Source organism: Thermobia domestica, chromosome 15 (genome assembly GCF_964235325.1).
Source record: "Thermobia domestica chromosome 15, izTheDome1.hap1.1, whole genome shotgun sequence".
NCBI classification, from domain to species: domain Eukaryota; kingdom Metazoa; phylum Arthropoda; class Insecta; order Zygentoma; family Lepismatidae; genus Thermobia; species Thermobia domestica.
The window spans coordinates 60,089,073-60,099,137 of record NC_137468.1 but is presented as its reverse complement, the minus strand read 5'-3'; the positions used below and the strand labels follow the sequence as shown (position 1 = coordinate 60,099,137).

At 34.6% G+C, this 10,065-nt stretch overlaps 1 protein-coding gene across 2 annotated transcripts in view; it reads left to right on the top strand.

Moving 5' to 3' along the window:
- Positions 1-1,835: 1,835 nt before the first annotated feature.
- The window catches only part of pdm3 (POU-domain protein pdm3), a 381,040-nt gene continuing 372,810 nt past the window's right edge, over positions 1,836-10,065 (top strand). For both annotated transcript variants that reach the window (XM_081739722.1, XM_081739721.1), the window contains exon 1: positions 1,836-2,885. The gene's annotated coding sequence lies outside the window, so the exon portion shown is untranslated. The remainder of the gene's footprint in view (positions 2,886-10,065) is intronic.

The following is a 10,065-nucleotide window of genomic DNA, read 5'->3' as shown; positions in this document are numbered from 1 at the left end:
AAATGAAATATTTAAGTTTTAGGTCCCATGGTTATGTCGTCTAGACTAAAGGAGACGGTGATGGTGAGAAATGAATGAAGAAATTGGGGGAAACGGAAGAATCCCGAAAAAACCCACGCACAGTGTGTGTCCACCACAAAATTTACTTGGCGTGAGCTGGGATCGAATCAAGGACCCAAATCACCAGTGTTGAACGCTCTACCCCCTTTTCTTTAAAGTTAACTGGAGTCACCAAACGTGCCTCATTAACTGGCCTAACCACTTATTACTAGGTTTTACTTGTTTTTACTCGCTTAACTCTTTTCTTCTTCTATTTACCTGGAACGACAGGAACCCGAACACAGAAACATTGAGGACAGTTAAAATTCCAAAGGTTCTCGCACTGGGAATCGAACTCGGGACCCCGTACACCAAAGGCGCACGTGCTAGCCACTAGACCAGCGGGGAGGGCGGCACTGAGCCATCGTGACCCCTTGCCATGACCAAAAAAGTTTGAGAACTACTTCTTAGATGTTACCCAATACTCTTACCTTCCCTATATATATATGCATCCCTTGATAAAATAATAATAATTTAAAAAAAAAAAGTGTCAAGAAACGTAAGAAAACCAAAAGGAAATTATATAACTTCATGAGTAAAACTTCATATTACTGAGCATATTTTGCACGGGGTTCAAGGTTAAATTTCAAGTGGGGACATTTCAATTCTTCAATATACAGTATGTACACTCATGTCCAAAATGATTGTCGCATATCTATAACTGCCTTCTTGTAAGAATATCATTTGATAATGATTTTGCAGGGTATTTTTTAATACTGATACTATGTGAATAATCGGAAAATGTGTATTTGCGGTAAATTTCATGGGATAAGAATTATAAATACGAAAATTAGAATGAGTCAAACAAAATGTTGCTAAATGGGCAAGAAAGTTTTATTTTCGTTTTATTGTTCTTATTTACTGCTCTTTTGACATGAAATTTGCCACATACATGTTTTTGCCGATTATACACATACTAACATTATAAAAAAAAATACCGGGCGAATTCGTTATCAAATTATGTTCCTACGACAACATATTTATAGACATGCGACAATAATTTTGGACATGAGAGTACGTGGTAAGTGAAAGTAAGACGGATAAAAAAACGAAAAGAGAAGAATCGTGTTTTTATGATGGATATTAGAACTTCGTTTTTCTGCAATATTTGCTCTTTCTCCTTTCTTTCTGGGTGGAGAGGGGCTTAAATCAAGACTTATCAATAACAAAATAAAAGAAATCTTATAATAAATTAAAATCACCTTAACTCATTCTTATATACTGGTGTTTTGAAAAATCCTTTTCTTTCTGTTATTTAACTGCGTGATTAGGAACAATGCATGTTAAGACCAACTAAGAGGTCCACCCTTCAACGCTTCCTTGGCCTTTCTCTTACTGTTTATTGCCTCTCTTTATCTATCTTCTATCTATCTCTTCTCTCTCTTTCGCGTTCTTCCTTCCTTCCTTGTACTATCCCCTTCCCCCAACGCTGAATCTCCCTCACTCTTTCTTTCTCCCCGCGCGCAAGTCAGCATGCATCAAACGAGAATTTCCGTGCAGTTCAGTTGAGTGAACTAAAACACGCACTTTACAACAAACCGGACATTTGAAATTGACTGTATCACTCACACACACATATACACACACACAGAGGCATATACAAATATATCAGAACGTATGAACGTATAGAAGTTTTTGTTTAGCGCATGCGTTTTTCGCTGTATAAAGTACTTTGAAAGTGCGGGAGGGCGGGCGCCGCTAGCACTACGAGCAGGGGGCTAGCGGGGACAGAGGTATACAAGAGAGAGATTACGTCCGCGTAGTTTCTCGAGGCGCCGCTAGAGGATTCTGTATGTCTTGACAACTGCTGCAGACAACAGTCAGAAACGGAGAGTTGTGTTATAGACGCGAGGAAAACCGAGCAGTAGGGGACGCTTCGCACTGGTGGTAGATCCAAAGAAATAGAATCAAGATTGGGATTGGACGCACAGGACAACACAAGTACTCTGTCTCTACTGCAGCTATAAATAGTGTGTTATGTGTGACATGTGTAATCGAACACATAAGTATTAAATAAATGCGAACCCTTTTGTGAATTAAAAAACGAAAAAAATATTTGTCTTGTGAATCACCAATTTAACGCGCGCTGAATTGTTCATGTTAGAAGTTACGTTTTAAACGTTAAGTTACTGATTATTTAGTTCAACATAAAAGAGACAAAGATTTACATGGGACAATATCAGTGTTAGTGTATTATATGTTAGCGTATTTATGTAGTAACAGTAATTCTATAGTATAAAAAGAAACATTGTGGTGCCCAAACATAAGATCCGTCAATAATATGCAGCAGAACATAAACAAATGAATGATATACTCCACTCGTGAACAAACAGAAAAGTGTTTAGTAAATATTGACACGTGAAAATTTTGAATACAAACAAAAATGACGAACATGTGCTTTTGAAGAAAAAAAAGTGTGATTTTTGCAATCTTTTAATTCAAGAATTGTTCAGTGTGAGGAAAAATAAACACAACAAATCGAGAAAATAAAGTGTTTTTGTGTGCCTGAAACAGTAATATACTTTTTTATCACTGTGTTTATTTGTTTATATACGTACATTGATGCGTGTGACAGTGTTTATGACTAGTACATGTAAAGGGTGACATTCAAAGGAGATTTAGTATCTTTTTTGCCACCCATCCAAAATTATTTATATTAGATTTTTTTTAAAAGTAGAAATTTTCGATTTAAGCGGACAAAATTCAACCGGCAGTACTGGATCTGTCTAGCAAATCCTCTCAGCCATCCGCCACGGAGGGGAGCCCCCAGAAGATCAGCCAAGTGGGTAAGTACTTGTGAAATTTACACGTTCCTCTTCTATAGTAATAATAGCTGGAATTGTAATACGTGTAAAACATGCACGGTCTTGTTCTCTGTGCTGTTGTTAGTAGTAATTGACAACAATGAAACGCCAAGCAATTTTGTTTCCAGCTCAGCACGTGCTTTTTCGCCTCGTTATCGCTGATGGTGTTGGGAGTATGTGTGATGATAACATGAGTCAACTAACCGACGAATGAGCAGAGAACTTTCCGCCGCGATAGTTATTTGTTTGTTTACAAGGTGCGTTTTTTAAGATTTCCGCCACTAAGCGTGCCCGTCGCTACTGTTGTCTTCTTAAAGATTGGCGGGCGACGTGGTGTGGCCATCGCTTGAACCAAGGTCGCGGTTCTCTTTCCCTTCTCGATCTCTCTCGCTGACTCCCCCTTCTGTTTTTTTTCCCTCTTTTTTTCGGATGGTCTTCGTAATCTAAGTTCCTTCCCGCCCACTCATTCTCTACGTCTCATTTCTTTCTCGTCTTCTCTTGAGATGTTATTTGGTTTTTCCTTCTTTGCAATTGACTGGTATGTATTCTGATTTCGTCTGAATGATACAAAGGAACACTTCGGTTAACGTTTCTTAACACGTTTATTAAAAGAAAGACGAAAATCTTTCCTTATTAATTTGCTTTCTTATAGTTTTCATATAATTTGATTTTAAAAAATGTTCAATATTTGAGTGATATACTGTAATTCAGCATGGATTCCCGATGAATTGCAGAGTTTCCAGCGTCGTGAGTAAGTTCGGGAGTTACTTGAATTAAAATGTAGCGGACTCTGATCTAAGAAACACAGTTATGAGAGCCAATGTAATGAATACTCATTCCACAACAATAAAGAAGAATCTAGCTGTCATAGTTCATCGCTGATTGTAGACAAGGAATTTTTATGTCGAATTTGTGTGATGGTCGACAACTGCAAATAAATGCAAATAAAATAAATAAATAAATAAATACGGTGGCTGTTAGTAAAGATAAATTTTGAGATATGCGTCTGATATCTTCATTGTTAAAACCATTGTTGCGGGAAAGCCATCATCACTTGTGAAACCCTACACCAACTCCGAAGTTGTACGTTTCGTGGTTCAACACTTTGACATGGGATAAGAATCCACATACACTCAAACCGGAGATAAAATCAAGCTAGACTATGCAGTATAGTCCATTGGAAACATGGGCAAATCCAGGACGGACTCCGAGGAGGGCGGTGAAAAATACTGTTTTCTCTCTCATCGGGCTTTTGCAGCATTGGTGCCTATGTTACTAGGGGGTGAAAGATCCTCTTTCCGTGGAATGCCTATGATTGAAAATACCTGGTACTCCTCTTTATAAACTGTTTAAACTTCATGGTCTCCGCGTCGGTGGACTAGTGTCATTTGTGCTTGTGACACTGTGATCTCTGGTTCGATTTCCGATAGGCGTATTAAATGTTTTCTTACGATCTCTACATACAGTTTATCTTTTAGTCTCTACCTTTTACTTACTGGCCTTTCATGCTTACTGAACTACAGACAAGCTGTCCGAACTTTTTTTTTTCCATCACAACACAAGTTAGCGTATAGTTGGCTGGCAAAGGTACTGATGTGTCTAGTTGTTTTCGAAAATGAGTTTATGATCCTATTTATCACCTCAAAACTCAGTAGCATCAGACTTGTATAAGACTTTGGATATCTCAAAATATACTTTATCTTAAATCGAGATAGCGACGTATCTCAACTAGATTTCGAACAACCAAAAAGAAAAAAGGAAAAAAGATACGTCACTATGTCAGCTAGCCGATGGTATCTTAGTGGAAATTACATCCACACGTAGTGATCACATGATAAAATAAATAAGAATTTATACAATTGCACGCCCTTTTTTATTTCTAAAAAAATTATCTAATAAATTGAGAAATATTTAAACAAGACACATACGCGGGTTCGATTCTTGGTGGAAGTTCGTGTCATTCGAATTCCACGTTAAACTATAAGTCAGTGTCTCATATAGTTTCGATAGTGAAGTGGGACGTTAAATTCAAAATAAAACGTTTAAACTCATTTCAAGTCGAGTTGAGTGATTCCAGTTTTTTTTTTTTTTTTTTTTTTTTTACCAGTCATCACAAATAGCTCGATACGGTATGTCGGACCGACCTGCATGAAAATTATATGCATTCCTTCATTCAAAATTTCCGAACTAGCTTTCATTTTGATGATTCGATATTTGTTATAGCAGAACATCTTTTTCATTATTACATTGGTGCAAATCCAGGGGGGATGAGGGGATTGGAACTGGAGGAACTGTCCTCCCCAATAATGCGATTTGAAATGTGCTTTTGGGGAGAAATGTGATGATTTGTGGCCGATTGCCACAAAGGAAAGTGAGGTGAAATTGATGTCTTCCCAGAATAAGCCTCAAATCTGCCCGCCTCCCAATGTTGAAGACAACTCTGCTCCCCTGACCCTCCACTGCACTGTTTTTCAACTTCATAAATATTTCGAACATCGCTTGAAAAATTATGGCAACGGAACTACTCGTCCTCCCCTTCCCTAATGTTGAAGACAGATTTGCACCGCTGCATTATTATACTTATACTGCTGAAAATCTCAACAATATAGCAGACATTCTCGTGGTTAAAAAAAGGTTGAGGTTTAAGAATAAATCTTATAACTTCAAGGTGCAATTATATTCAGATCATCGTACTTCTCGTGAAAACCGGAGAAACAATGATATTAATTCACATTTGTTCGTACTTGTTTGTAATCAATAATCTTCTCTTTTCAATAGTAGCAAATGTTCAGAAATTAAGGGTTTTTAGAAAACCAGAAATTTTAATACGGTTTTTGATAATGAGTATTAATTAGGAAAGGAATTTTGTGGCACTCTTGAAGGTACACTACAATTACAGAAGGTGTCGAACACTTACATTCATTAGACGAACTTTATGGTTTCTTCCATTGTCATTTTATTGGTCTGTTTGTGTGTGTTGTGGTCACTGGTGTTGCCAGGAAACCAACTTTTAGGGGAACAAAGTTTCAAACACCACATATTATTATTGTCATGTTTTTGCATTAGCCCTAATGATTAAATATAACCTTGGTTACTAACTTGTTGAACTAACTTAAAAATAAACAATCCAGTATCGCATTTAGGTAGGATAAAGCTCAGCTAAGGAAACTATTCAAATACTACAAATGTATCTTACGATTTAATTCAGAAATGTTATGTAAATCAGAATTAATTTATTTCATTTATGTATGAGTATTAAGTTGTACATTAAAACAATATATTATTCTGAGTGTACACTGCCAAGTTCCGCGTATTGTACTTACCTTGCTAACAGTTAAAAGAAGCGCGTTCACAAAATTATTGTGCGGGCCGATAAGTTGACTCTAAAAGTTATGAGGTAGTCAATTGTGAACAATTATTAATTATTGCCGAAAAATATCAAGTAATACCGGTATTTATTTACTATTACTATGAAAGATTATAACGTTTGAGAACAGGATATTACTTTTTTGGACTCATTATTTCAATGTTATTTTTATAATTGAAGCACTCATTTAGAAATAGAATGCTTCAGTCAGTATATTGGGTACTAAGGTTTCATATAAGTTAGAAAAGTACCTACATCCATCAATGAATTCCATCTAAATTAATGAATAAAGTATTACACGTCTAATCCTTGCATTGGAAATAGACTGTTTCTTGCTGGACTACACTGGAATTTTTTCCCAGCGAACCTCAAAACAAAATAAATTCCTTATCAAAATCTACTTCAAATAAATTATTTAATAGTAGTTTTATTTCTTCTTAGTAATATAATTCATAGGATTTCATTTCCTAGGACTCAATATCTTGTTGCATGTTTAGCACATTTTTCTAGTATTCAGAAAGGTACTGTCTTGTATGAGCTAATCAAACCTTTCCTCTTATGTTAGAATGCTATTTTATGTGAGTTGATCGATCAGAGTAAACTTTTTCTCCTTTCCTCAGAGTGACACTTTCTATGAGTTAATTAATGGGAATTAAATATTCTTCCCATCGTTATCTTTTGAATGATTAATCAGAATACATTTTTTTTTACCTTTCCCTATTCATCTCCGTATGGATTGATCAATTACAGTGAACTTTTCCTTTGAATGTATTTTATATGGGCTAATCAATAAGAATTAATTTTCTTTCTCGGAATTATCTTTCGTATGTGAATCAGAGTTTTTTTTTTAATCTCTTGCTTAGAGTGATAGGACAAGCATGAACAATTTCGCAGTACATCATAAAATGAAATAGTACAAACTTGTGAAAGGATGTGTAAGTACTTTTCATCACTGATAATTGAGAGATATTCCGTTATGCTAAGGAATATTTTCCTTTGTCATCTGAAGGATTTCTAAGAAAATGTATGAAATGTAACAAATGGTATGAATTTTTCGGTGTGTCAACACCCCCGTCTCACCTGGTATAATGTATGGTATAAATTTTAGAGTTACATAATCATCTGTATGTAAGTGTAGAAGAGAATGAGAAGAGTTGTAGTCTGATGGTATATTCAAAATCTTCACTCTTGTGTGAACTAATCAAACGTTCTTCTTATCTTAGAGTGCTGTTTTGTATAAGTTGATCGTTCAGAGTAAATTTTTCTCCTTTTCTCATGAGTTAATTAATGAGAATTAAATATTCTTTTCATCGTTATCTTTTGAATGATTAATCAGAGTAAACTTTTCAATTTTCCTTACTCATCTCTGTATGAGTTAACCAGTGAACTTTAATCTGAATGTATTTTATATGTGCTAATAAATAAGAATTAATTTTCTTTCTCGGGATTATCTTTCGTATGTGAATCAGAGTTTTTTTTTTTTTAATCCTTTGCTTAGAGTGATAGGACAAGCATGAATAATTTCGCATCATCCCTAATTTCGCGGTATATCGTAAACTGAAATAGTACAAACTTGTGAAAGGATGTGTAAGTAAGTGCTTTTCATCACTGATAATTGAGAGATATTCCGTTGTGCTAAGAAATATTTTCCTTCTCTGTCAGCTAGAGGGTTTTTAAGAAACTGTATGAAATGTAACAAATGGTATGAATTTTTCGGTGTGTCAATACCTGAAGCTCCCCCATCTCACCTGATATAATTTAAAGTATAGATTTTAGAGTTACATAATCCTGTATGTAAATGTAGAAGAGAAATTAGAAGGGTTGTAGTCTGATGGTATATTCAAAATTTCCACTAATCAAATGTTTTTCTTACGTTAGAGTGCTGTTTTGTATGAGTTGATCAATCACTGTAAACATTTCTCCTTTCCTCAGAGTGACACTTTCTCTGAGTTAATTAATGAGATTTAAATATTCTTTTCATCGTTATCTTTTGAATGATTAATCAGAGTAAACTTTTCACTTTTCCTTACTCATCTCTGTATGAGTTGATCAATTACAGTGAACTTTTCTCTGAATGTATTTTATATGAGCTAATTAATAAGAATTAATTTTCTTTCTCGGAATTATCTTTTGAATGAGAATCAGAGCACGTTTTAAAAAAATCATTTTTTAGTCATCTTGGTATGAGTTGATCAACCAGAGTAAACTTTGCTTAGAGTGATAGGACAAGCATGAACAATTTCGCATCATCCCTAATTTCGCAGTACATCATAATCTGAAATAGCACAAACTTGTGAAAGGATGTGTAAGTATTTTTCATCACCGATAATTGAGAGATATACCGTTATGCTAAGGAATATTTTCCTTCTCTGTCCTCTAGAGGATTTCTAAGAAAATGTATAAAATGTAACAAGTGGTATGAGTTTGCCGGTGTATCAGGACCTGTAGGGCTCCCCATTTTATAAATATATATTTTATAGTATATGTTTTAGATGTACATAATGATCTGTATGTAAATGTAGAAAAGAAACAAGAATGGTTGTAGTCTAATTGTGTGTTCAAAATTTCTACTCTTGGGTGAGCTAATCAAACGTTCTTCTTACATTAGAGTGATGTTTTTTGATCGATCAGAGTAAACTTTTCTCCTTTCCGCAGAGTGACACTTTCTATGAGTTAATTGATAAGAATTAAATATTCTTCTCACCATTATCTTTTGAATGATTAATCAGAGTAAACTTTTCACCTTTCCATACTCCTTTCTGTATGCGTTGATCAATTTAAATGCTCTTTTCTCGGAACTTATTTTGTATGAATTAATCAATAAGAATTAATTTTCTTTCTGGAAACTATCTTTCGTATGAGAATCATTATATATATATATATATATATATATATATATATATATATATATATATATATATATATATATATATATAATATGTATGTATGTATGTATGTATAATTTCCTTAGTCATCTTAGTATGAGCTGATCAACCAGAGTGAATTTTACTTAGAGTGATAGAGTAAGCATACACAATTTCGCTCATCCCTAATTTCGAAACACATCATCAAATAGTACAAACTTGTGGAAGAATGTGGAAGTACTGTTCATCACTGATAATTGAGGAGAGCAATTCCGTTATACGAAAGAATATTTTTCTTCTGTCATCTGGATTTCTAAGGAACTGTATGAAATGTAACAAGTGTTATGAGTTTTCCGATGTGTCAAGACCTGAAGCGGAGTTCCCCATCTCACCTGGTCTAATTTATATAGATTTTAGAGTTACAGAATCATCTGTATCTAAATGTAGAAGATAAATGAGAAGAGTTGTAGCTTAATGGTATATTCAAAATTTCCATATTCATAATGAAAGCCAGTTACAGGCTTAATTTCGCTTTATTATTATTATTACTATTATTTATTTATTTTAAAGGTGTGGTACAAGTAAAATGAAATGCAGATGAAAAACCGCTTTCACAAGTAGCGTTTTCAGATATAACACATGTCATTGTTGGATCTTTTGTTGTGAAAATATGAACTCAATAAACGCTTGTAAACATTTAAAATTATTATTATTATAACCTTGTACAGTTCTGTTACGTAAAGAAGAGAGTGCAGTCTGGGGAACCCAGTTCAACCATTGAATGCTCACTTGGCCGAGAGTTCAAGCAATTCTTGGATTTATAGTGTAGATCTTATACGTAGGCCTATATGTAGTCTACTTACAGCTATAACTTATGACAGTTGAGTTTAGTGAGTTGAAGGTGATAAGGGACGATGGAGAAGACAGATAG